Below are 15539 nucleotides of genomic sequence, written 5' to 3' on the forward strand. Positions count from 1 at the left end.
AGGATTTGACATTCAGAAATTAAGCACTAATAGTCGACCAAGCAGTTGTCTCGAGAATCCCCCTGGATGGAGTGCGATTTGCCTGCCACTAATTATGTCAAATGCAAATACTTTCTCTAAAAGACCTGCCCCAAATTTTCATTAGCTCATTTGAAGGCAGTTAGGTTCTATTAGGATGATGATGGGCTATCAGTCTCTTCTTTGCAGTGTGTGGATGTTACAAAGCATACCTTGCATAACAAAAGTATAGCATTGCCTTCTGTAAACTGATTTTCCCCCAGCTATCAACAGAGGAAATCTTTTAGAGCACTCCTCTAATATTCCGTGAGATCAAGAGAAGCAAACAGAATCATCACAGACACTGGAAGTGCTGAATTGACAAACAAGGGGATCATTGATTTAGGAGGGAAAAAAAAATCACTAATTTTCCAAGGTTGACTTCAGCTGTGGATATCTATATACTAGAAAAAGTGTTGGATTTCATGCCAACCAGCTTTCCTGAGAATGTTAGATTTGCCAGTTCTCAACTGCACTATGGAGTATAATGTATGGTTTGAAGCGTAGTTTATCTAAAGTGCTATTTTAAAAAGATATTAGGAGTGGAGCTGTAGAAATGCATACCAAGGAAAACCCAGGGTTTACATATGATGTATTAGACATACACAATCTATTCCTGTCTGGTACCCTCACAAGAAGCTAAATCATGTCCAGGAACATTTAAAAGACATTTCCCAGTGTACACTAAATCCTTCTTTGTTTTCTTATTGCTGCCAAACAAGTGGAGAGTAAAGAATTGTTGGAACATACATTGGGTGGCAAATACATAATAGCTGCACTACTTCTTTCCTTCTTTTTTCCAGAAGACAAAGTGTAAAAACTGAGAAGTTACCCTCACCTCTACAAAAGCTTTGAAATAATGGATTTTCCAGGAGCAACTACACTTCTCTCACCAGACTATTTCCCCAGATGGGATTTGCAATATAAAACCACCATAGATTGGCTTATTGAGGAAAAGAGATAGACTTGTACAAATCACTGGAAAGATAAATAAGCTATAGAGATCAATAAATAAAAAGCCAGGCAGAAAAAAAATCAAACTCCAGCATTCCAGCCCAATTAAGATGTTATTTACTGCCCATGTGATTGTAACTTTGATGCTCTCCTTCCTCGTTTTCACACCATAGGCATTTGTTTTGCTGAAAGAAAGATATATAACTGATGTGTAAATAGAAAATGATATAGATAGATTTTATGTCCCATAAAACTGTTAATCTGTGCTCCACATTAAATATAAAGTACATTTTTTATTTAGACACTGCACTGGTATAATTAAAATAAAGTATGCTAGCTTTTATTTTTTTCACTAAGTCATTTTCAACCATAGAGATCAAATAACAGTGCAACAGCAGCATGAAATGTGGTTATAATAGCCTGAGACCACATTTCCTGAAACTAAAACATGGGAGACAATAGTGTGAAGGTACAAATTAAATGCAAATAAAACAGATTCCCTATTGTTGCTAATCCCTGGATTGGGTTTCAGTGGGGAAATTTAGCTGTAATGTTTAACTTCTTCGTACAGTATTAGTTGACATGTTATCAGTTACATTTTGAGCTCACTGATGGAAACTATCAGTGAAGGCTTTAAGAAGACTTCCTGTCCACCTTTCAGAAAGAGAATGGAAGTGGCCTGGGGCAAATCAAATAAAAATATCCTGCCCAGACTGCCTCCGGGACACTTATGGCAGTTGGCAAACACTCGTTGACTTCTTTCCTAATTGATGTACATTTTTGTGGCAACATACTTTCATTCACTAGCAGAAGTTCTTTTTGATTTCAGAGGTGTGTCAGCATGTCTTAGCAAGATCCCATTTTTGTGGGTGACTGCTCTGAAAACATCTCAAATTTTAATGCAAGGGGATTTAGAGTCAGTTTGTGTTACAATTTCTGGTTCCCCTATGCTATGATAAGCCTAGATGCCGTGGAGATCAAGTGTAGCTGGTGTAACATAGATGTTTTGAAAGTTGAAAAATATGACTTAAAGTGAATTTAGCAGAATCACCTTTTTTTTGATCACATAGACCTTGCCACTAGTACTTAAGACAGTCACTGAGCAATTGGTTTCTTGGGATTTCCAAGTGCACTGGCAGGAGTAACTCTTCTGATCGGCTATGGTCACATTCTAGACAAATCGCTAACTCATGTTTTGGAGCTTTCTGGTAAACATTCTCTTTCTAGCCTTTTAGAAAATGTCATTGGTTTAGTAATTCTATCAGTCACAGCTTTCAACTTTCAGGAAAGTTTTGGGCATGTTACATTCTATACTGTTATACTCAGTAATTACAAGCAGCAATAAGAGTATAAAGCAAAGTAAGTAAATAAATAACTACTTGCTTCACTTTCAAAAATTATCAGTGACTACCAGTTTCTGCAGTCCGTTACTGTCTGGAAGAATAGAGCACCCATTTTCACAAGTTAAGCCACACTAATCTCTTATCCTTCTCCAAATTAAGGTGCACATATCCAAAGTGACATGAGGATGCATTGAGTCACAAAAAGAAACCCTTTGGAGATCTGCTTTTATTTACTTACATATTAAAGACAAGGGAAGCTTTACTAAGAGCATCTGTACTATTAGTATAGATAACAGCAGTATAGTATAAAAGGAACTGTATAAGTGTGCAAACTCAAAACTCTCAATTTTCAGACATGATTTTAAAAGTTTCAAGCCTCCTGGACTGGTGGATGCCATTTGTCCTTTAAATATTGGTGTGAGAAGAAACTCTCAGAGACTCCAGGCTATCGGTGATAGGCAGAATAATACTTCCCCCAAAAGTGGTCCAAGTCATGTTCTTTAGAACCTATAATATCTCGCATGGCAAACACAGTGTTTGCAGATGTAATTTTACCCTGGTGGAGCCAATGTGATCAGATGAATGCTTAAGTGTGGGAAACATTTTCTGGCTGTGGTAAGAAAGAGAGGGAGATGAAATGATTGGAAAAGGGTCAGACAGATGCCTTGTGAGAAGAATTTCACTCTCCACTGACCACTCAGAAGATGGAGGAAGAGGCCACAAGCCAAGGAAGGCATGAGGCCTCTAGAAGTTGGGAGAGGCAAGGAAATAAAGCTCCCTTAGGATCCCCAGATGGAATGCAGCTCTCTCTACGAGTGACTTCAGAAAGACCTCAGACCTACAGAACTGTAAGTTAACAAACCTGTGTTATTTTAAGTCACTAAATTTGTGGTAATTTGTTATGACAGCAATGGGAAACTTACACACTCCATCTGCTCTAATTTTGAATACTTGGAATATTAGGACAGATTTAAGTACTACACCAAATGGATTCAGGTTGTAATCATTTAAACATTTTGAGATCAACATCTGAATTTACACTACTAGGAGTACAGACGGCAGCAAAATATAACATGATAAGTTGACAAATATTATTTGCAAAAGAACAGGAACAAGGTCTTTGGAAAAGAAGTGAGCGTTTCAGATATGATCTTTGCCCATCATCTGCCCATTATCTGAACAGTGCCACCCAATAGCAAAAAGACGTGGAAAAAAAGAAGAAGCTGACCTTAAAATAAGCTGCATTTTCCCCAAATCTCAGGCACTTAGAGATTTTAAAACTCATTCCTCAACATCTGAACTTCAGAAGGTAAAATTTCCAGGAATGACAGTATCGTACTGGAAACATTAATGTGCCAGCATGAAATAATATCATTCTGCAGGAGGTAATAAAGGTATGAATTATGTCAAATTGTATTTGGTTCATGGATGTTACTGCGCTTCTTGTGGGAAGATACAGCTAACAGGCACAAGAACACCTGCCTATCTCCCTCAGAAAATTAAAGTCCTGTGCACAAACATCAGCCTAAGAAATTAGGGGACCGATTGTGGCAAAATGAAAATGTGCTATTATAGATACACCTCCTAAGGTATGGACTATCTCTCGTAGCAGCAGAAGATAATTTTTCTTCTGGTCTTCACCTCACAGAAGGAACCATTAAGCCATTTACTTTACAAGTGGTAGTTTCTCCTCCTGTTAGATAATATAATATGCTAAGTGAACTTGCAGCTTTGCTATCTAGCGGTCTATTATGGATTCTAGCCATTAATTGGTTTGGGGTCATTGGCCATCTCATTTTATGTGAGGAATCTATTCTTCTTTAAGTAAAATGTTCAAAGCATCTCCTATCGAAATGGCCAAATTCAAATGACATGCATCATTATGCATATGGGCATGTGTATGCGTTTGCCTGCATTTATTTATTTAGGATAAGAAAACAGAGTCCATTCTGTAAAGTTTCAAGAAAGTAGTTGCCAGTGCCATTGTGCACGAAAGTTGTTTAAAATCTGAGGAAAATGAGGCGCCAGTAAAATGCAAAACACTGTAAGTCTCGCTGTGGTTTAACCCTTCTCCAGCTAAAGAAAGAAAAGTCGCCTTGCTGTTCCTTGCCCCAGTCTACAGATGCTTGTTGGCGACACTGCAAACGGCACCATCACTCCTGCTACAACCTGGGTAATAATGTGCTCAGTTAATCTACACAACATAGAGTCATCCTCTCAAAAAGTAATTCACTTCTTTAAAAACTGGAAGGAAAATAAATATGGTGCAGTAAAATTGTTGAGTAGAGGAATCTATCTGGACATTTCACAAAACATTTCATTATGCTGACAATTCCCAGAAGTGCTCTCAAGAGTGCTTTAAGCTGAGGATTACTGCACTGGAGCTGATGGACTTTTTTTGTAGCCCCTTTAAAAGGCAGTGAACCGTTTTTCTATTTTATTTAAATAATGCCCCTTAAAATGGATTTTTAGAGGTATAATAACTCCTTAAGAGTCAGTTATGCTAAACAGTTTCTCTTGATAGAAATGTTGTAAAACTCGTTAACTGCACAATTTCAGATGCCGGCTTGGTGAACACTAACTGACATGTGAATGACCAGAGTTTGTAAAATAAATTGCAATAGTTGTTGTATCACACAGCTAGCATTGCACAAGCTGGAGGCCACAAGGGGCTCCAACCTGACAGAAAATTACTTCAAGATGAATGAAAAGTGCTTGTTTCTCTTTATTAGTTTTTAGAGAACAATGAAAATGGTGAATTGTTTACAGAGGCCTGATTAAATGTGGTCAGTAGGGCCATGTCCCTAATGCTAACTGTTGGTCTCCCCCCTCCCCGATTGCCCCCTGCACACTCACACGCCACACTGCTCCAAGCACCCAGCCCCCAACCCTTGCTCCCTGCCACATGCATCTTCTTATAGGCTATTATGGCTGCACATCTGTGTGTGAAATGTGCTCATTCTGACATTCCATTGCTGCTTGGAGCTACAGAGGCCTTTGTTAGGTAAAACACTGTTGTCAAGCCTAACAAGCAGGTCATGCAATTTGCTGGACACTGTGGCAGAGAATAGCCCAGGATGAATTGCTTCGGCCTCAAACAATGCCAAGTTCCATATTGGAATACATATGTATTTCTTTCATTGTGCAGCACTACAAAAAGTCATGACATTTTGTTTTCTGAGACTTTGATTTAAAAAAAATTACACTGCTAGGGTTAGATGACCACAAAATAGCCTGTTTGTTGTATTTACTTAGGATAACTACTATCTATGGTTAAAGGAAAAAGGCCTGTAATGTTCTAATCGGTCATTTGTGGTTTAAATTCCATTTATGCTTTACCAGAAAGCACAGTGAGGGGAAAGGCACTAGCTACCATTAAAATTTAGCTGACGATTTGATATACTTAAAGGGGTGGTCAAAACCAGGGCATTTAGGAGGATGCTGCGGAGAACGATTCTCACTTTATATTTCCACAATGTAAATAGCACTTGATGGACAGAAATTTGAAAACTCATCAATAAGCATATGCCAAACAGGAAGAAAACAATCTTTTTACCAGACTAAGTGAAATGAATCAGATCCAGAACGTGTTTTTTATTAACCAAAAAATTAAGGAAAAGCAAATCATTGCCATTTCAGTTCAACCAAGAGTCTTCTGTGGCTACCCCTCCCCTCTCTACACCTCTCCTTTAGACATCGCGCGCGCGCGCGCACACGTCCCGGGAAATCAGCAGTAAAAGGGAGCAGTTCAAGTGCTATTTGCAGCCCCTGACACAATGCATAGTGCACACCCCTAATGTGCAAGCAGGATTCTCTTTCCTCTGTGCAGAACATGCGTTCTGAGCCTATTATGTGTATAAACAATGGCATATGTAATTACCTTTCTAGGGTGGCAATTATTCTTCAGAATCAACAACCAGAGTTAAAGCATGTTCCCCCAAAAGACATTTGGGGATCAATTCTGGGTCAATTACGTCAGGCTTTGATTTATCACATGGTGTCAGGCCATGTTAAAAAAAGAAAGTTTAAAAAAAAAAGCATTATGAGGTAAAGGCTAAAGGTTTGACTTGAATTGGTTTGTTTCCAACTTTGCTTTCTCCCAATTGCTCTGCCCTCCCCCCTTCTCAAAACAACCATGATTTGCTGGGTTTTATCTGTAAGACAGTTTGCTGCTCAGAAATACTAAATGGAATGAATCTGGACTACATCCAGATTTGATCTGCCACCACCACCACCACAACCACCACCACCACCACCACCACCACCACCACCACCAGCAGCAGCAGCACTAGGAATTCTCCTGGGATGCAGCAGAGGGCAGGGGTTAATACTATAGGGTTTGAAATCTAAGAACTCTAGATTTAGATCCCCATGAGTTAAGCAAGATACATATCTCTGCAGTGGAAAATATTACTTCAAATGATGCTGGTTGTGAGGTTTAAATGAGATAATTAGGTGGGAGGATGCATGTAAAGCACTTAGCTCAGTGTCTGGCATATTGTGAGTTCCCAATGAATACAGCAATTTCTCTTCTATTGATTGACAAGCCAGCATAGAGATGGAGCACCCCCTCCAAGGCCTTGCCCCTGTGCAGACTTGGTAAGGGCCGGGGATGCAGTGAGGATATTAGCACAAATTATAAGGACTAAACTGGTGAATCTAAGATGCCAATTAAAAGACCCAGTGGGTTAGACTATACATGAGCTATATAGTCATTCTAAACATATTGATAATAACCTATGAACCAATAAAGTTTATTCTGTTTGCAAGACCCCTCTGCCCTTCATGGAGACTTAAGAATCATAGATGAAAGAAAGCAACTTTATAACAAATGCTTAATGAAGGTATATCTTACTGGAGATATACCTACCACATGCTGGGCACCAGGAATACAGAGATGGTCCTTTCCAAAATGTCCCAAAGCAGAAAATAAGCATCTACAATTTAGTTCAATAGAAGTTCGTAACTCAGATTTCTTGGAAGCTACTAGATATAAACTGAAAGTGACATAACAAATATCCAATATCATTCCCAGGAGTCTGGAGGTGGGGAAAGTCTTCCTATTAAGGACAAATCATAAAACCATGTTATTGGTCAAATTAGAGTTAATCCTTATTGAAAGGCAAAAAGGTTTTAGAAATTAAAGGAGATAATATGAAAATTCTCCTTAAATTCTTTATGGAGCAATATCATACCCATGGGGGAGGGGGGAAAAACACACTTAAAACCATTTAAGTGGAGTAACACTGTTTATTTAATAAGAGGGAAACAACACTTACACAACTCATTTCTCAAACAGCACACAGTGCTATTGACAGTATATATTGGCAGCTTAATTAAGAAGTCTGTTGATGAAGTTAAAAAAAAAAACTGGCACATTTTCAATTCAGATGGACACTACTCAAGACAAAGACACGTTGATTGTTGGCTCATACATACTAAAATGTGTCACAGACACTATATAAAGTATCTGGTGTCCATGGTCATATCATTAACATCAGAAACACTGGAAAAATCATGACATTCCCAAATCAGAAATAAATTTTTTAACTGTACAGTCAAATTATTGAACATAAAGGACAACACAAAGAACACTAAAAGAGTTACTCAGCCACATTTTTGTACAGAGCCATTCCCTGCCCTATGTTGGATCCAAGGGCAATAACCCCAACTTTGGTTCAAGTCTTCACCTTCTCCATGTTAATATTTCACTCAGAATAGCAGTTTGAGGGTACAGAAGTTAGAGATCTATCATGACAACAATGTAATTCACCTCCAGACTCACCAAGAAATGTATAAACATATTTTTTGATAGTCTATACCTAAGGGGAAAAATTAAAATTTAATTCAAATTAACTCAAATGATAATATATTAATATCTCTAAAATCTACTGAATATTTATGAAATGCATAAAATGAATCCTACTTACAGAAAGTCTAAAAACAATGGAATTAAGATGTCCTGAGTTGCCCACATTAGGAGATTTTTTTGGTTTTGTTTTTTATTAAAAGGAGTAAAATACTTACAAATATCCTTTTCCATTCATTTATTTCCTGTCTTCGAGACACTTAATTAAGAGCAGAAGACCAAAAAGGAAAATGTGCCCTGAAACTACTTGTAAATTCATTAAAGGCAAGGATTACATCTTATTTGTCTCCCTCATTTTCCCTCCCCTATTTTGTGTAGTGATTCACACTTAGTAAGCACTCAATTAAGTTGAAAAGGCAATGCATGTTTCGATTCACATTAATTTGTAGGAGTTAGATTGATTTAAGGAGCAGCTGAGACAAAAAGGAATTCACTCTTTTTTGATTTCTCACTAGTGAGGCACACTGTCTTGAAACTTCTTTTGCCAAAGCTTGTAAAACACTGGCAACATTAACTTCCGGGCACTGTGGCACCCTAAATGTCTCGATGTGTTTCCATTTTGGTTGACATTAAAAAGATGATTCTCCAATGATTGTTTTTCCACCAAGAAAACATGTAAGACGATTTGAAGCAGGTATTCAATCTATCCCAGCAGAATGTATTCAATCTATCCCAGCAGAAGCAGTACATCTGTGAACAAAATGGAAACCAATTATTTTTTAATATTTTATTTTATATAATTCTTACGTCATTTTTCATTTTTGCACAATGTATGCATTTTCATTTTGGTTATATTCCCCATACAACTGCAACCCCCCCTTATTTCGACCCTAGTCCTTCCGCTCCCCGCCCCTCCCCCACCCCGTAGTGTGTCTCTGGTTTATAGTTGCTTGTTGATTTTGATTTTTACTTTGTATTAATTAGTCTTTTTCCTGGTCCCTTATTTAGGTTTTCTAAATTCCTGCTGTGAGTGAGACCATGCGGTATTTTTCCTCTTCTTTCTGACTTATTTCGCTGAGCATGATCCCTTCTAGCTTCATCCATGTTGCTGCAAACTGCATGTGTTTATCTTTTTTTGATTGCTGAGTAATATTTCATTGTGTATATGTACCACATCTTCTTGATCCAGTCATCTATTTTTGGACATTTGGGTTGGGAAACCAATTATTAATCCAAGTTTTTCTAAGAACAACATTCCCGAAACTCAATGGTTGATCTCAATGGTTATTGTGTAAATAATTTCCACACAAAAATAATTTATCTCGACATTTCAAAAATACAACCAGGATCTTTTATGGTAAATAATGTGATCTTTAAAGTTTTCTTTCCTTATTTTCAGCAACAACTTTGAAATCCATGCCATTCCCAAACACAGATCCAAGCCTAATGAAATGATAAATACCACATCTCTGTGTGTTTTTAAAAGTTTCTCTACCAAGGTGAAGGGCTCTGTGTTTACTTCCCTTGCCTTAATAAACAGGAATATAGCCCTTCCTGAGGTTTGGAGTCCTACTTACCTCTTCATTAATAATAAAGTCCATACGTGGACCCCACCGTGTAGCACCAAAGTGGATGAGTGGGAAACAGCAGCTGCAGAAAGGAAGCCCATTGTGAAGCAAGCTGACCGGGCAGGAGCACACCTTTAGCCATGTCTCTGAACTAATCAGGGAGGTAAAAGATAGGCACACTTGAGCACTACAAACATCAGTTACAGTGGCAACGGCCCCAAGAGACCAGCATGGAAGGATACAGGTTCTTTAGTCACACAAGTGCATGTACACATTAATAACACTAGCTTAGACCAGGAAAGACAGACTTCTTTACAAGAAACATTTCTATTAATTCACATCTTTGAGGGCCATTTTCTTTCTTAAATATCCCATTGCAGACCCACTGCAGTGAGTTGCAGATGCAGTGACCATCACTTTTACATAATTTATTTACTAATTTACTTTATTTACTTAGGTTTTTAAATAATAGACTAAAAGTGATTGGGTGTGTGCTTAAAACACCCTTTAGTTCATGAGTTAAAATGTCATACCAGATGAGCATTCAACATCAACATCCACCTGGAATCATTTTGGTTTCTTCTTTCTCTAACCATTCTATCAAACTTGTCACTGAAGGCTGTTACTTCGTAATTTGAAATGTCTTTTGCAGTGCCCTTTTCTTCTGAATTTCTAATGACCCCACCCTCCTTGTCAGGCCCTGTTCTCCTCACCCTGGAACATGACAGTCTCTTAATTAAGCCCGGGTCTCCTCTGCATGAGTCTCACTCCTTCCCAGGGATGCAACTTCCAGTGGGCCTCCAATCCAGCCATTCCTTCCAAAATCCCTGAGTTAGGGCTCCATAAGCCTCCACTTAAGAGGCTCAATGCAGTTGTGACCTTCAGCCCATATTCATCAGGCAGGCAAGAAAGAAGCAACCTGAGCCCACCAGGGAACAAGACTGAAATTTCTCTAATGGGCACACATGCCCTGAATTTCACTGACTTCTTTGTACACTGCTTCATCATCATTTCTGCCTGTTTCCCTACTAAATCTAGACATAGTGGCTCAATCGTCAGAACCGGATTCTGTCTAAATAGTTTTCCTATTGCCCACAGTACCCTGTGCCTTGTCCTGAATCTAAATCTACTTGACTAGTACCTTGATACAGTCTTTCCCAGATTCTGTTCAGGACCCAAGTTGCTGGCTGGGGTCCAACTGTGATCAGATTGTCCTCTGCCATGACACCATTATTCCTAACTGTGAATCTCACTTGCTTTCTACATTTTAATTGCCCAAACCTCCTCCAATCCAACCCCTTTTGTAAGCCCTTCCCAATATCATCATATGAAGCCAGACAGACTCCCAACCCTCTATCTCTACTTCCCTACTTCCCTGGCAACCTATGTTGAGATGCATTTAGAGAAAGTCCCTCTTACAGCCTAGATAAATTCTAACATTATTGCGGTTTTATATCTATCTTTTATTCATTCATTCACTCATTTCTTAATGTAACCTCACTTCATTTAATCTATCCTTACTTCATTCCATAAAATGCAAAGACTGCCAATTTTCCCCCCAATATTCATTCTCCTCCTTTTTCCTTTATTAATAGAAATTCCTGAATTTTGAGAGGTACATGGCCACAAGACTATATTTCAGACCTTCCTGAAAGCTAGCTATGGCTATTAGGATAGGAGTATATGTTAAGAGTGACATTTCAAGGGAATTTCAAGGAGAAAGCTTATGTATGTATCTTCAGACATATGAATTAGTTAAAAAGAAGAGTAATAAGATAGGGGAAGAAGAGTAATAAAACAGCTATTTACTTCCTTACCCAACAATTTAAGCATAAACAATCTCAAGCTGATATGACAGCTCCAGGAAGTTCCTTCTATCTTGTTTAAATCACTATATTTTGTAGTCTCTTAACCAGGATCTAGGTTAGCTGCTATAACAGATATGGCACTATAATTCCAGCTCTGCCATTTACTATATATCTAACCTTGGACAAATTATTGAAGCTCTACAAATGTGTTTCTCTGTACTACTTCATAGAATTGTTATTAACATCATGACTAGCAACATGGGACCATATCTATTTTGGGTTTTGCTTCCTATTATAGTCCCAGCTTCTAGCACACTGTCTGCATATAATAAGCATTCAAAAAATTAGTTATAATTGCTGTTCCTGTTGGTATGCCAAATCTAGACAAATAATGCCATACCTTAACAACTAATTATTAGATACTTCCAATAAAGATTAAAATAATACAACTAATCAACATAGTGAGCATTACAGTGATCACATTTTCCAACCCAAATCTTAGAAAACATAATCTAATAAAAAAGCTTATTCTTGGATTTCAAATGGATCTGCCATATGGCCCAGCAATTCCATTCCTTGGTATTTATCCAGAGAACACAAAATCACTAATTCAAAAGGAAACCTGCATTCCCATGTTCATTGCAGCACTGTTTACAACAGCCAAAATGCCCAAAAACATATGAATGGATTATGAAAATATGGTATGTATATGTGTATGTATGTATGTGTGTACATATGTAGCACACACAATGGAATACTATTTAGCAATCAAAAATATAAACTTGTGTCATTTGAAGCACTATGGATGGAGTTGGAAGAGATAATGCTAAGTGCTCTAAGTCAGAAGGAGAAAGATAAATACCAGATGGTATCACTAATGAAAGAAATATACAGAAACCAAACAGAGAATTAGGAAACAACAAACTTAAAAGCTATCCCTTGAAAACTGACTAAAGAATAGAAGCATGGTGGCTGGGGAGGGAGGGGTAAGAGCCAAGAGCGAAAGAAGCACAATGGACTACGGTGATGGGATTCAGGTGATTTGGTGGCAGGTATCCTATGGTGATGATGCCTGATGGAGAGAATCCTAATGCTACCACAAATAAAAAATAAACTAATTAATAAAAAGTCTTTTCTTCTCAGACTTATGAATTCAATTATACGAAAATTCTTACATGTGAAGCCATTGGTTATCAACTTAATGTAGTGGACTTACTTTTAAAAATCTGCTTAAGTTGAGTTTCTGGAAAGTCAAAGGCACATAGCCCCAATAGTATTGGTTCTGTCCCCTCTCATTGTTATTACAAGGTTCCACTGTGCAGGCATATGATGCAGAAAAACAAAACAAAACTGATATTTATAGCACATTTATGGTTGTGAATTTGCATTGTAATAGTTCAGAATCTCGAGAAAAAATATTCTTGTGTTTTCCCAAAGGAAGATGGGCATTTCTTGCTTCTACAAAAATAGCATGGATAAGAGTTTTCAGAAAACATATTTCGCCTATTGAAGAGCACTTAATAAACACAAACACCTGGGCTGCTTTCATTTCAACACAAGTGGCACCCATTTGCCAGTCACCAAAGTAATTCAGTCTGATCTGTTGAGGTGATGGATTCTGACAAGCTGTGTAAGTCTGTCATTAAGAGGAGGGTAGATTATAGTCTCTATGCAGGACATTATGGCACTTACATTTCTCACCCAAACAGTCCATGAAACATAAGGGGAAACAAGGATTCTGATGAGAAGTTGAACATGGGTTTCTTGCTTTTCTCTCCAGTGAATGGTATGAACTGGTTACTTTCAACAACATATATATTTACATATTTCTACTATATATACATGTGAACATTTAGCTCTGCCTAATATAAAGATCTTTCATAGAGAATGCAAAGATCATGCACAAAATTCACTACTGAGTAATTTAACTTGAGGCCGGTGCTTCCAATTTTTTTAAAGATTTATTTATTTATGCATACAAGAGCTGGGACACAGGCCAGAGATGTGGGGGGTGAGAGGATTCACCAGAGACAGAGTGGGGAACAGAACAGGCAGACTGACCGAAATACACTGCTGAGGGGAACAGTAGGCGAGTCAGGAGAGGTCTACTGTGCCATGTGGTTACTCCCTGGCCAGCCAGGAATGGAACTCAAGCTACAGAGGCTGCAGAAAGCTTCATAGTTTGCATCTTAACCCCTTGCCCCACCAGGGAGGCCCCTCAGTGCTTCCAATTTTAAAATATTATTCTTTCCTCTTTCACCCTAGTCTATATTGCCAATTTTTTTTTTCTTCTAAGTTTTTACTTATGTACTTAAAAGTTTCATTTAGAATGCAGATCATGTCTGGAGTAAAATTTATTAATTGGGTGAAGTGAAGACAAGTGTGAATTAACAGAAAGTCTATGTAAGGACTATTGTCAAAAAGATCATGGCAAGAGTACCAGCACATTTGAGAGTTTACTACACGGAAATCACTGGGCTGAACACTTTACATGTATTATCTCATTTAGTTTTCATAAAAGACCTGAAACAGCTATTATCATCCCATTTTTATTAATTAAAAAGCAAAAGCTTGAGAATATTAGGTAACATGCCTGCACCCTCAGAGTTAATGAGTGACAGAACAGCTTCCAACTTGAGTTAGTTCATAATTTTTACCATCACACCAAACTTCTGGGTTTTCCTTCAGCAGTAACAATTATAGTAATATTAAAGCAATGTCTTAAATTAAGTTAATAAAATTAAAGTGCTGAGAACTCTGCTTTAGTGAAAAAATGAGAAGTATTTGAAATTAGCCCATCAATTATTTCAGATAGGTAATAAGAGTCTGCCATTTATGAAGTACCTACTACTCACCAGGCACTTCTTACACATTAAATCTAACCCTCACGCAGCTATCCCACAAATTAGATAACTCACTGCATTTTAAGATGAGGGAAAAGATGCTCAGAAAAGCAAAGTAAATTTTCTAAGGTCACATAGCTAGTAAGTGGCACCATTTGTGTTCTCTGCCACTACCTCTCTTGTGAGCCTTTATCTAAAGTGCTTGAAATGACTGCCTTGAAAGGAAAAGTGTCCTCCCACCTTCCTGTAACTGTATTTATACTATTTATTAGCTCAGCAAAGCATTCCTATTGAGACAATACGAAAGGAAACTTTAACCCAGGCCTTGCCCTCATTATCATAAATTCTAAATTTAGTGAGGTCCATGTTAATGGTCTTACTGTATATAGAAAAGAGTTTAATAGTCACTTAGCCCTGCTCTATCTCCATTAACAAATCTAAAAAGCCACACAAAGGTGAAGGAAGAACAGTGACCTCAAAACTAAAACAGATAAGGAGGGCCTGAAATGTGTACTCCAGCAAAAAGTCATCATCCATAACGTATGCCAATACAACCATACAGTCCATATGCCAATATGTAACAACAAATTCAACACTACAAGTTTAAGTGCTCTATTCATCAATTAAAGAAAATTAATCCTAATCGGATGTTCATATTAAGGAATATAGCCATAGCAAATCGGCAATAATAATTAAAAGTCCATTTTAAATCTGCTTGGTGAGCAGTGAAATGATCTAACACAGCCAGGCTGCCTGCGCCTTTCTGCAGTGGTGTATAAATATGCACATTTGTGAAAATTCCTAGCTGTTTAACATGGTTGCCTCTGCTAACTTATGCTGCATTTGTTTCTAATGAAGATATGCTTCTGTGTGCACCATGAGTAGGAGAAATGTACATGCGATCAACAAGCACATATCTCCTACAAGAGTCAATTCCATGATGCACAGGATGTCCCCACACACTTCATCATGATGCAAATATTCCAAGAAAATTCTCCTGCTTCAGAGCAGGTTACCTAAAGTAGTCAGGACCCCACAGCTATGTCACGTTGCATCACAATATTCCCTTTTCCTTATTTTGCAAATGAGCTGTCATGTGCCTCTCTGCAAGAGAAACAGCTATCAGACACAAGCAAAACTATCCAGGTGAAGGGCAG

The 15539-nt window shown here is 37.9% G+C and overlaps 1 long non-coding RNA gene across 6 annotated transcripts in view; it reads right to left on the bottom strand.

Annotated features, from left to right (window-relative positions):
- Positions 1-7597: 7597 nt before the first annotated feature.
- Positions 7598-15539, bottom strand: part of LOC119260187 (uncharacterized) — a 142767-nt gene continuing 134825 nt past the window's right edge. For all 6 annotated transcript variants that reach the window (XR_008549400.1, XR_008549401.1, XR_008549402.1 and 3 more), the window contains 2 exons: positions 9741-9882; positions 7598-8913 (listed from right to left, as the gene is read on the bottom strand). This is a non-coding gene — a long non-coding RNA (uncharacterized LOC119260187). The remainder of the gene's footprint in view (positions 8914-9740; positions 9883-15539) is intronic.

Source organism: Talpa occidentalis, unplaced genomic scaffold (assembly GCF_014898055.3).
Source record: "Talpa occidentalis isolate TD23 unplaced genomic scaffold, MPIMG_talOcc4v2.1 talOcc4.6, whole genome shotgun sequence".
NCBI lineage: Eukaryota > Metazoa > Chordata > Mammalia > Eulipotyphla > Talpidae > Talpa > Talpa occidentalis.